Raw genomic sequence first — 12,642 nt, 5'->3', positions numbered from 1 at the left:
CCAGATTTTTCTCGAAAGCCCAGAAGGTGCTATCCCCATTACTGGGAAGTTCTTCATGGCAAGATGAAATTTTCCTCAGGGAATGAGAAAATATCATAAGATGCTACAATTCTGGTGTTTCAGGGGAGGGCAGTGACAGCCCAGGGCTATGTGTTGCAGGATCTATGTTTTGGTCCCAGCACTGGCCCACCATGGCCATTGGCCTTGGAGAAGCTGTGTCAGTTCTTAGACTCAATTTCTCCTTCAGGAAAATGGAGATGTTACTAATATTTTCCTCACATGGTTGTGGTGAGGTTCAAAGCTAACTCTAGAGACCCAAAGGATGTAATGTCACATTACAGGTAGATTTGAGGACCACATTATTATTTATTTTTTAAGATTTTATTTATATTTGTTTGGGGCAGAGCAGAGGGAGAGGGAGAGAAAATCCTGAGCAGACTCCATTCTGAGCACAGAATTTGACACATGACTTGATCTCATGACTCTGAGAGTCAAATCAAGAGTTGGTTGCAACCAACTGAGCCACCTGGGTTTCTCTGGGGGCCACACTATTACTACTATCCTAACCATTGTTAATCTCTTTGAACCTGATTTCCCAGTTTTACTACCTCTGCCTGATATATTAAACCTATAGTCATAATGATAACTTCCTCAGAAGCTTACAGAAAGAAGAGCTCACTTAATACATGTACAACACTACGTTATTTAGAATTCCATTGTTTTGACTTTTCTTTTGATGCTACAAATTGATGAAGAAAAACTGCAAAGACTACATCAGCCTTATTCCTCCAAGGAAGTGCCCTGTAAATTTTATCAAACGACCTCACACAGGCTTCATAAGTGGAAGTTCCAGCCAGGATTTGCAAACCCTTGTATTTTGGGGGAGCAGGCCAGTGACCCAAAAGCAGTTTCTGGAGAGTGTAGTGCACAGCACCTACCACCAGAGGGGGCAATTCATAAATGGTAGCAGCAAGTAGGCTTGAGGCCATGATGGCCAGAAAGAGGAAGAAAAATGGAATTAAGAGTAGGAGGAGACCTCGGGCCACAAACTGTTCCCCATCTCCTAGGCTTCACTGAGGCCGCACTTGGACACAGCCCTACTCCAGGAGGAAATTCCGAGCTCTGTGAATCTGTCATTCCCGCCCTTGTGTCAAATTTTCTCCTTGGGTGATACCCCAAACGGATGTCCTTCTTCATTTTGGGTTGTTGACCATAAGGTGTCTTTTCTGTGAAATAAACAAGAATAAACACCGTGTCAAAATAATTCTTTAATCATTATATGACATCTATCATTGTGTGTGCCATATTAGAGCTGTTATCTTCTTTTAACTTAAACTATTTCTCAGAATTCTTTGACCAAAATCATACCATGACCATAAGTATTATGTCATTTTACTTTACTTACAAAAGATGCTATTTTACCGCTCCGCAGTATCCCCCCTGCCACCCCGCCCAGGCATGGTTCTGCAAACCTAAAGGGCTATACGATGCCCTATTTAAGAAATGTGTTCTTCAACAGACTTTCAGTGCTAGCACTCATTTGACACCACAAGTGAGCATAAAATATCTCCATGAGAGTCCCACCACCACTGACAGATTATGTCACGAAACCAAGCATCAGCATGAGCTCATTTCCAGACTTAACCTTTTGTTGGCCAGAATAGTTTTCTTTCACTTCTGGAAAAGGGGGCAGGTGGTCACAACTGATCTCTACACTTAAAACACTCCTAGTCCTGTGTGTTTGCATAGTGCCTCTCTGTCCACATTTTTTTCTTTCAGATCTTAGCACAACTCGATATGGATGGAAAATTAGGTGAATGATCACTGCTCAACAAATATTTATCAGCCACATCCTTGGGAGCACGACATTTCCCACTAATGTTGGGCTTGTTCCTAGGACTTGCTTTGGCTGTTGGAATATGGGCAGAAGTGAAAACACACCATTTCCCAGGTGAGGCCTTAAGAGATACAGCACGTTTGAGCTTGCTTCTCTGGAAGTCCAGGCCTCCACTTTGAGCACAGCTTGCTCCAGAAATCTGCTGCCCCCTTCAGTCTGGGCTCCAGAATGACAGAGGTGGAGCAGAGCCATCCCACAGCCTCCAGACCCGTGACGGATGAATAAACGCTTATTACTGAAAGCTATTGGAATTTCTGTGGTTTTCTATATTGGGAAAATTAGAAATCAGCAAAAGAGATTACTTGGAGTCATTTTGGTGGAGTGCTGAAAGCCCGCTGGGGATTTTCTGACCTATAGACGTCTATACTTTTGACTGATGTCCTGTGAAAGATGCTATTTTACCATTCCACAGGGTTAAAAGTTAACTTGAAAACGGATACCAGTGCAGATGAATTTTGTGCTGTGGAGATATGATGTATTTGTGTCCTATGGAAAAGATAACCCCAAACTTTAAATTTTATGGTCTGTTGAGTATTAACCTGTTTTGCATCTTTCAGAAAATTCATTTCAGCATTCCAATTGTCCATATATCCCTCTATTCAAGATCTCCTTCGAACTGCTCTCAACGTCTTATTCTCTCATTACTTAATGAGTTGTATAAAAATCTTTGACATGTATTCAGTTAAACGTGCATGAGAGTTATGTTTTAAGTTACAATGAACCCCAGCCATTGTTACAAAGCATTAGCTGACTGATACACTGGGGTTCTAGTACAGTTTTAGTTATTAATTTGTTGAACAACTTGGAGAAGATGCACAGCCCATCTAGGCCTTAGAGTCTCTATCTGTAAAGTGAGGGTTTGGGACAGTTCATTTATCCATTCAGTCCTAAAGTTGGTCCTCCCAAGGTCTTGAGGGGGGCCAGGTAAGGGAAGGGAAGTGTTATAAATCCATTTCACAGGTAGAGATGTTGAGAGTCAGAAAGGTTTAACTATTTCATCAAGGTCACAGGATACCTCTGCCTCCCATGTTAGTTCACCATCTGCTGGACCACACCAAAGGGGCCACAGATAAAAGGCTTTCAAGAGCTACTATTTAAATTCTTGCTTAGAGAAAAGAGCAGTGTGCAGAGTCTCAAAAACTGAATGTGACTCTTTGCTTCACTAATTAGTAGTTGCTAAACTTTGAGCAAACTGATAAATAACATTGAATCTCAGTGTTCTGATATGTATAATGGGGATAAAAATGTGTACTCTATGATGTGGCTGTGAAATGACAAAAGAAATGATTACTGTCCACTCCCGATCTGACACAGAGGAGGAGCTCTACGCATGCCAACTTGCCTTCCATCCCTTCCAGCAGAGCCAGAAGAATACCAGCTCTTGGGTCAAACTAGCACAAGGCTCAACTCCTGGCTCTGCCACTTTTGGGCTGTGACCTTGGGCAGGTGTTCAATCACCCTGTGCCTTCATTCTGCCATATATAAATTGGAGTTGCGAGTACTACTTCTCAGTGCCATTCTGAAGATTACAGAGGTTCTGAGCATGGAAGGGTGCAATTCAGAGGCTAGAACCATTGTTCTTGTCATTAATGGATGTTAAAAACATGCAGATAGAGTGAAGGTCAAGGACAACACCAACAAAGACTTTTGTATGGGATTCTGAACAGAACCTGCTTTGCAAGCAGGATTCACATCAACAGGGATTCAGACCAAGGACTATAGATTTGGGGAGTCCTGTTATCAGCTGAAAGGAGCAGAATTACCAGGTGAAAGAGCTCCTGCCTCATCAAGAAACTGCGTAAATCCTAATTCCAAAAAATGTTAATGGAAAGTATTATGTATTTATATGCAGTACTAAAAGATTTATGCCAGTCTTAATGGCTGGAGATGTCCTTCAAATTTTCCATCTGCCTTGGAATAGGTCTAATGTGATAACAAACAGGAAATCGGCTGGGCTAAAGGACGCGCAGTTCTGTTTTGAACCATAAAATATATGAGGCTGCTGACATTGCATATTAATTAGCTGATCTTTTCCTTTCCAAATTAAGAGCTCAGTTTTGTATTACTTGCACGGACACAGCGCTCGGCCCTCTGGTTTTGGATGCAAGGGGATCTCATTCACTAAATATGTTCGGGGCACCTAAGAGTTTCTAGGATCTTCCAGGCTTGGCAGGGAGCAAGGGAAGACAGCACTTCAACCGCGGAACATCTCTCACTACCTAGGAAGGTGATGGAAAAGGAGGAGACAAAAGAAAAAAGTGATTGCAGTCGACTGTGCCAGAAATATGGAGGTTTTTCCAGGCTTTTCGAAGGCGTCCGGTGTGACTTTCACCTGGCAGTCCCTGGGAACCGCGTGAGCCTCGCATTCTGTCTTTGCTTTGGCCACAAGGAGACGGAGAGCTGGTTCTTCTGTGTCCATGTTTGAAAACTCATTTATTGGGGCGCCTGGGTGGCTCAGGGGGTTAAGCCTCTGCCTCCGGCTCAGGTCATGACCCCAGGGTCCTGGGATCGAGCCCCACGTTGGGCTCTCTGCTCGGCAGGGAGCCTGCTTCCTCCTCTCTCTGCCTGCCTCTCTGCCTGCTTGTGATCTGTCTCTGTCAAATATATAAGTAAAATCTTACAGCAACCGCTGTAGGCCATGCTCTCTGCGAGACACCAGAAAGAGTTATAAGCAAAAGAGGCAAAACCTCTGCGCTGGGAAAGCTGGCGCTCAGGTAAGGGAGGCCAACCGCAAGGCCGCAGACATGCAAGCAGGGGCGCCGGCGCCCGCCCCGTGTGCCATGGAGCCGGTCGCCCCGAGCGCCCTGGGCGCAGCGACGGCGCTTTCGTTAGGCTCGTGGATTCGGAGTCCGGGACTGCGGCGCCCCGGGCGGCCGGCCTGCTGCTGCTCCGCGAGGGGAGGCCTCCGAAGAGGAGACTCGGGGGAGGCGGCGGACCACCGCGGACGCGAGGATCCACTCCCAAGGCGGCTTGGTCAGGGGGACGCTGGGGGCGCTGCCGGCCGGAGCCCCTGCACCGGGCCCCTCCGGACGGTCACCTCGGGGAAGTCCCGTTTTTCACGGGGCAGCACGCGGTCCGCGGGGTGAGGCAGAAGCTACGCGGCCGTTCGTGACCGGCCTCAGGAGCCACTCGGGGTCGCTTCCGGTGGGCGCCATCGGTTGGAGCCGTCAAAAAGGCCCTCGGACTTGGACGGATCCTGACTCAGCGGAAGAGCGTGAAAGAGTCGGTGACTCGTTCTCACACCACCCCTTCCTTCAGGGTCAATACACGACCGTCGCGAAGCGCTTCAGACGTGGGGTCCGTTAGGCCAGGAGCTCAACCGGGACTCAGCCACGTCTCTGCATGTCCTTAGCGCACGTGATTGGATGCTTCAGCGCACGTGATTGGATGTTTTGGCGCACGTGATTGGACGCTTCAGTGCACGTGATGGGACGCTTCAGTGCACGTGACTGCTACTTTAGTACATGTGATGGGCTGTTTCCGTGCACGTGACTGGATGCTTAGGGAGCTTTAGTTCCTGGGCGAGGCGCTGGGGACTCCGTGTGGAACGAGGAAGATGCAGGCCTCCTGCCCCGCGCGCCGGCGGCCGGTAGCAGAGCCAGGTGGCTGCGCTCCCCTCCGACATGTCGCGGATGAGGGCCGTGGCCATGGGCGTGTGGGGCCCCGGAGCTCCGAAGACCCTCCTTCTGAGGCTGAACGAGGCTTCGGTGCGACCAGCAGCCCGAAGGAACGCCCGGCCGTGCCTTCACACCGTCTTATTTTAGGAATCTGGAAACCACGCACGCTCTGCGGCCCCTCCCAGCGGCGTGTGCGGCTTTACTTGCCTCCGGGCCGGACTTCAGAATCCGGCAGGTCAGAGAAGCGGTGTCGCGTTCCTGCCGCGGCCCCCTCGGAAGTGGATACCGCGGCCCAGGAAGCCGGTCCCCTGCGGCGTCGTGTGACGTCACGCCCCCCCCCCCCCCCCCCCGTCACAAGAGTTGCGGAAATGCTGCCTGATCGCTGTGCTTACGGTTGCGTCCTGTCAGCCCCGCCCACGGCCTGACTCTGCTCCACCTCTCCCGCCCGGCCGCACGGACCCCTCCAGCATCCGCCGTAAGGTCCGCGTTGATTCCGCTGCTAGAACGTGAACTCCGCGGGGGCAGGGCGTCTTTGGCTCTCCCTGATGTTCTGCTCAAGAAGTAAGGGAATAAATGACTGCCTTTTGATTGGCGGGGTGGGTAGAAAGAGATGGGCAGGGGTCTCTGGGAGCCAGGGTAAAGGATTTTATTTTTTCAGAGTGCCCGATGGCTCAGTTGTTAAGCATCTGCCTCTGGTCATGGTCCCAGGGTCCTGGGATGGAGCCCTGCGTCGCTCCCTGCTGGGCTTGAAGCCTGCTTCTCCCTCTGCCACTTCCATTGCTTGTGTTCCCTCTCTGGCAGTGTCTCTCTCTCTGTCCAATAAATAAAATCTTTTTTTTTAAAAAAAAAGTTTTATTTTTTCTTAAATCTCTCTGATGCACATTATAGGATTTTATGACATGAACTGATTAACATTTTTTCTTTTATTCCGGCTGCCTTGCAGAAAATGGAATATCCCAGATCCGGATGAGATGGAAGGAAGGAGTGAGGGGCCATCTCAGGTGCTGGGAGACATGCTGGTGGTTTGGACCACGGAGGTGATACTGGAGGTGATGCGGTATGGACAGATTTAGGGTATGCACAGCAGGGAGAGCTGCAGAACATGCAATGGGCTGACTAAGGTGAACAGAAGAAGGATATTGAAGACAGCGCAGAGGTTTTTGATTTAAGTAATTGGGTATAATGTGGTGTCACTGATGAGTAAGACTAGGAAGAAACAGAAGGGGTGTGTGGGGGGGTTACTGGGAGGGTGGCAGAAAGTCAAGATTATATCTGGGCCTTGTTAATTGTGAAGGTATAACAGGTATCACCTAGAGAATTCTCCATCTAGAATCTATCTTAATTTTCCTAAGGAAATAATCAAAGATGCCCACCAAGATTCAAACAAGTTCTTTACTTCATTATTTGTAAGTCAAAAAACTGGACGCTATCATGATGTCCAGCATTATAAGGCTGGAGGACTAGCCATCCTTCAATGTGTTGTTTATGAAGCCTATAATGAAACCAGAAAATTCTCATTTAAATAATTAAATGAATGAATGGGTGAATGTTTATTGCTGTGTATTTATTACTAGTTTGATAAGTGTTAGGAGAGAAATGACCAAGAAATACTCAACCTGTAACTCATGTAAACCCTGTAACTCATGGAAATTAAGAATTGGAAGAAACCTTAGTGGGGCATCATTCCAGAAAACATGTACTCGAAGGATTGGTGAAGCCTGGAGGGCCAAAATATCCTCGCTGAGGCTACAAAACTTGATTCTATTGGTGGGGAAAGACTTAAACTGAGAAGCAGCCATGTTCCAGTCCCTGCTTCTGTTGCTGATAGTCAGGGCTGGGTGACCTTGGGCTCACCCCTGAACCTCTCTGAGCTCAGTTTCTTCCCAGCTGAATAAAACAGTTGCTAATCCTTGGATTCCTTACTTCTCAGAGCTTCAGTGGTTTAGATGCCACAGACTTCCTATATAGTATGGAGTATTTTGGCTGGAAGGAGCTGTGGGGTTCCGCCCTTCCAGCACACTCATGATGCAGCTGAGGGGCGGAAGGCAGGTGACTTGGCCAAGGGCACACAACTCTTCCCTAAATGTCAGTTTATAAGCTTCAGCAGAAGCAAACAGAGGGCATAGAAATGGGGCCACTAGAAGAAAAACTAGTGACAGGGGGAAAAAAATCAATTAACTTTGGTATTAAAACATTCAACCGTAACTTTAATTTCAAAGGAAATATTTCTAGGTTTATTTACGAGGTCCATTAGACTACTGGAAGATATATGTGCGTCAGTCATCAGGGTTTACTAAGAAAACTAGGCTTCTGTGAAACTTTTGCTTCCTACCTCCTGCTTGCCCCCAACTGCCGGTCCATCCTCCACAAAGGGTGCCCAAAGTGATCATCCAGAGCTGCAAATGTGATCATGTCCACACATGTCTCTTCCTTGCTCAACAGGCCCCCATTTTCTGTGGGGTAAAGACTCGGGTCCCTGCTCAACGGGCCCCCATTTTCTGTGGGGTAAAGACTCGGGTCCCCAGACCTGGCCCTCTCTACCTCCTCCAGCCCCTTCTCTTGCCTTGCCCAGCCTTCTGCTGGTGCCTGCCCGACCCTGCACGTGTCAGGGGATATCTCAACCCTCCCAACTGTGCTTGTGCACTTGTCTTGTCCTTGAGCGCCTTTCCTCACCTGGCTGTCCAAGCAAACATCTACTCATCTTTCCAGACTCAGCTGAACAGTGTCCTCTATGAAGTCTTTCTGACCGCTCTCACCCTGGGTTGATTTTTGCTGCCTTTCCCCTTTGTGACTGTTGAAACTGTGCCCAGACATGCTGCCATCTCCCTAGCATAGCAATTCCCTGCATTTATCTCTTTACTTGTCTAGGTCCCAGAATCGACTAAAAGTTCCTTCAATGCTAGAGACTCTGTTATTTCATCTCTGTATCCCCAGGACCTATCAGGATATTTTTATTAACCCACGATACAAATTCATTCAGTTCCTTCTAAGTTCCCTGTGATCTCTTAAGCACTGGGATGGGGGGAGGTAGAGCAAAGTGGCAGAGACCATACTCCCCTTCTCCCATGGTGCTAGGGAGTTAATCTCTGTACCTACACACCCAAATAAGGAGCACAGTTGTCAGCCTCTCTTGTAGTTATGGGGTCATGTGAAGAAGTTCTTGCTAATAGGACATGGATGGGAGTGATGTGCTCACATTCTGGGTCACGATCTGAAAGGGGAAGAGAGTCTTCCTTCCCCCACCTTTTTCTGCTGGTTTGAGTGTTGACATGATGGCAGGAGCCAGAGCAGCCATGTAGGGTCATGAGATGGAAGCTGCATGCTGAGGTGGCAGAACAGGAATTAGCAGTAGGCTCCCATACCATCCCTGAGCTGCCCCTAACCTCACAGGAGAAAGAGTCATTACTATGTGGCTTGTTTATAATAGTGTATTTGGAGGCTGTCGGTAATTTTGGCTGCTATAAAAAACAATCTGGACTGGGTGGCTGTTACACAGCAGATATGTATTTCTCACTGTCGTGGAGGCTGGGAAGTCTAAGATCAAGGCACTGGCAGACTCAGTGTCTGGTGAGGCTCACTCCCCTGTTCCTAGACAGCCGTCTTCTTACTGTGTCTGCACATGGAGGAAGGGCCAGGAATCTCCCTAGGGTTTCCTGTATGAGGGCACTAATTCCATCATGAAGGCTCCACTCTCATGACCTAATCACCCTCGAAATGCCCCTACTCCCAATCCCATCACGTTAGGAATTAGGTTTCACCGTGGGAATTTTGGGAGGACACAAATATTCAGTCTATAGTCGGCTCCTCTGCAACAGCACCCTACCCTGCTCCTTGCTCATATAAATGGTCGTCTCAAGCGGACATGATCTCTTTGCCGACTGAACACGTGGCTTAACAAGTGAGCAAGTGAATGAGTGAGTGAACAATAGAGTTCAGGGTCTAAGCAGATCCAGCTAGGAAAAAAAGAATTCTTTGCCACAATAGGCAGATAGCATCATATGCTATGAGGCGGACATTCTTTGGAGCTGGTGCGTCAGACAGCGGGCTAAGCGTTCCTGCCTCACGACTCCGTCTGCCTTTCCTTCTTTCTACAAAGCTACTGTGATCCTTTCATTCTTCCCGCACACATTGTCCTTACTCGGTTCCCTGCTCGCCTTTCCCTAAGCCAGAGCTGCAACTCGGGTGCTCATTACCTCTTACCTAAACCGGGGCACCAGCTGCTGAACCGGCCTCTCCACCTCCAGTCCTTCCCCAGAGCTGTTGCCATGGTAATTTTCCCCTGGCACAGCAATGATCAAAACCTTTCAGGGCTCCCCATGGCCTTCAGGTAAAAGGCCAGCCTCCTTCAATGAGCTCCAAGCGTTGGTCTCCTGCTCACCGATGCTGTTTTCCTGTCCCACAACATACTTTGCTGCCTCCTCTCTGGGTGCCTTTTTCCAAGCCGGCCCCTTCCCTAGAGGGCCTTCTTCCTCCGGCTTCACTCCTCTCTCTGCCTATTAAAATCCTACCTTTCTTTCAATATCCAGAAAATTCTTTCTCTTTTAGAGGTGGGGTTTTTTTGTTTTGTTTTGTTTTGTTTATGTTTTAGGGTCAAAAGTACTCTAGTCTCTCTGTGGACATTCCCAGCCTGTGGATTCCCTAATACAGCATCTGTCACACTGGGATTAGGATTGGATGCAGGGTGCACAGAGGGGAAAGATAAAACAAGCACTAATGTCACAACAATGACAATAATGTCTAACCATTTGCTGAGGGCTTTTGCTACGGGCCCAGCTTCTCCCAAGTGCATTAGCTACCTTAGAACATCGGCGGCTTGCATCAGCCCTGGGTGGGGGCGGAGGTGGGGGGGGGTAGGTACCCTCTTCTCCACTTTAGAGACGGGGAAGTCAAAGATGCGAAGAAGTTACCTGCTCAGGGTGACACTGCTGGGACTCTGAATCTTGACCTGACTGCTTACCAGACACGTGAATTTAGGCAGGTCATTTCAGCTCTCAGAGCCTTAGTGTCCTCACTTCTCAACACAACATTATATGGCCTGACGTTCAGGGTCATGCCAAGATGAGCTCCTGGGTGTAGGGGGCACTCAAGACGCCCTCCTGTCTGCAGGATTATGGCTCAGAAGTCGTCTGTCCATGGCTTCTCTATGCCCCTGTTGATGGTAGGTCCCTGCAGAGTTCTGCAGAGCTTGCTTTATCTTAGGGGTCACAGTCATGGTCATACTGTGTCCACCACCTCTCAGTACAAGGCACAGTAATGGAGGGACTGAGGCGGGGAGTGCCTGCTGTCCACTGGTAACTCCCTTCTCTACTGTTACCTTAGTAACAACATTACAGTTTAATCTAACACAGGCATTTGCATGCCTCCCTCGGTGCTAGACCAGACCTTATAACCCAGTTCAGGCCAATGTTCTCAGAGCAGAAGGGATGCCAAGTGCCTCTCCCCCAACCCCGCCACCCCTGCCTTCCTGCCCCGGGGATGGGGTGTGGCAATGGGTCTGAGGCACCGTGCAGGTGGGGAGGAGTCATAAGAGTGCGTGAAGACTGACGCCAGAGAAAAATTAACTCATGAATTCTTTAAGCCCCTGTATTTGGACCTCTGTTGCAGCCACCAAAACTGTACCCCAACTGGCATTGCCCGGTGAGGCCAGGGGAGCCCAGCTGCCCTGCTTCCTGGTCAGGTGACCTGGGGAAGGTCCTTCAACCCTCAGGGCCCAGTTCCTTCATCTCCGGATTGCCACAGCAAGGGTACCCATGCCATGGGGTTGTCCTGAGGATACATGAGGTCCCATGTGCAGCACAGTGCTGGGCACACTCTGAGAGCGCAATAAATTGTAGTGATTATTGTTGTTAGAAGTCAGCTAAAATTGTAGCTTTCCAGATACCTACCCTGGATCTAGCTGGGGTGCTGCTCCCGCTCTTGAAATAGATGGTACAGTGATCTCATTCTCCGATGTTTATAGAATCGACTGCCCAGATATGTTTCTCTCCAGTCCTGCTGGTGGTGTCATCGCCCTCCTCCCCTAGCCTTGTGTGGAGCGAGGCAGGGCTCATCTCAGTCCCAGCAGGAGAGCAGGGGAAAGTCACACCACTGTTTCCAAAACATAGCTCTGAAGGGCTGGTGGGTCTGCGGGGTGGATAGTCGGCTCAGCAGGGGCCAGTGCTGGAAACGTGTTCTTCTCCCATGGGGATGCCTGCGTGGCTCAATTTATTAAGCGTCTGCCTATGGCGCAGGTCATGATCGCAGGGTCATGGGATCGAGTCCCTCATCAGGTTCCTTGCTCAGTAGGGACCCTGCTTCTCCCTCTGCCTGCCATTCCCCCTGCTTGTGCACATGCGCTCTCGCTCGCTCTCTCTGGCAAATAAATAAATAAATAAATAAATACTTAAAAAATAAGTAAATAAAAGGGGTAGCTCCCCTAGCCTGGTGCTCTCTCTTGGCACAACACTCTGTGCAGCCCATGTAATCCTCATCCTGCCCTCTGGGATCCGGGCTCCAGATACAGTTACACGGATGTGAACGGTAAGGGTGAAGGATGTAAAATGATTGGCTCAAGGTCACGCATCTGGACAGTGAAAGACTAGGGTGGTACGGAATGCCGGAAGAGCTCTCCGGCTTTAATTAGAACAGCTTGCTCCCTGAGGAGGAGAGAGCGCCAGTGTGCAACATTGATTTATTTCGGTTTGGGGGGTAATTCTCTTCTGAATCGTATTTCTGCCCTCTGCTACCTGCCTTTAGCGATGAAGCCCCAAGAGACATCACTGCCCCTGGCATTCCCAATGTGTGCCTCCTGGGTCATCTGATTTCCGTCCTGCGAATGCTGCTGTCCTGCCAAGCCACAGGCTTTCCCGCACCACAGATTCTATTTTGCTCGCAGGTCATATTCAGGTTTAAATAAAAGAGAATCCAGATAGTAGGAATGGATATTTTCTTAAAGAAATAAAAATGGAGTGCTGTATAAATTGTACATCTGTGTGTAGGGCCTCTGGGGGATAGTACTGGGTCCCATGGTTTGCACGCCCTTGTCCCAGGGCCCAGGGAGGGTCACAGGCTCACAACGGGTGAACACAGGAGGACACCGCGGTTCAGAGAGGTCACCCAGGTAAGGTTCAGTGCTGCTGGCCCCAGCTG

The 12,642-nt window shown here is 49.0% G+C and overlaps 1 long non-coding RNA gene across 1 annotated transcript; it reads left to right on the top strand.

Moving 5' to 3' along the window:
• Positions 1 to 5,732: 5,732 nt before the first annotated feature.
• On the top strand, positions 5,733 to 12,438 carry LOC309859956. The gene is made up of 3 exons (XR_014309059.1): positions 5,733 to 6,075; positions 6,458 to 6,588; positions 12,250 to 12,438. It is a non-coding gene; the product is annotated as an uncharacterized lncRNA (long non-coding RNA).
• The last annotated feature ends 204 nt before the right edge of the window (positions 12,439 to 12,642 follow it).

Source organism: Mustela nivalis (genome assembly GCF_964662115.1).
Source record: "Mustela nivalis genome assembly, chromosome: 2".
Classification (NCBI taxonomy): Eukaryota; Metazoa; Chordata; class Mammalia; order Carnivora; family Mustelidae; genus Mustela; species Mustela nivalis.
The sequence above is the reverse complement of the archived record's forward strand: the minus strand, read 5'-3'. Positions and strand labels throughout refer to the sequence as shown.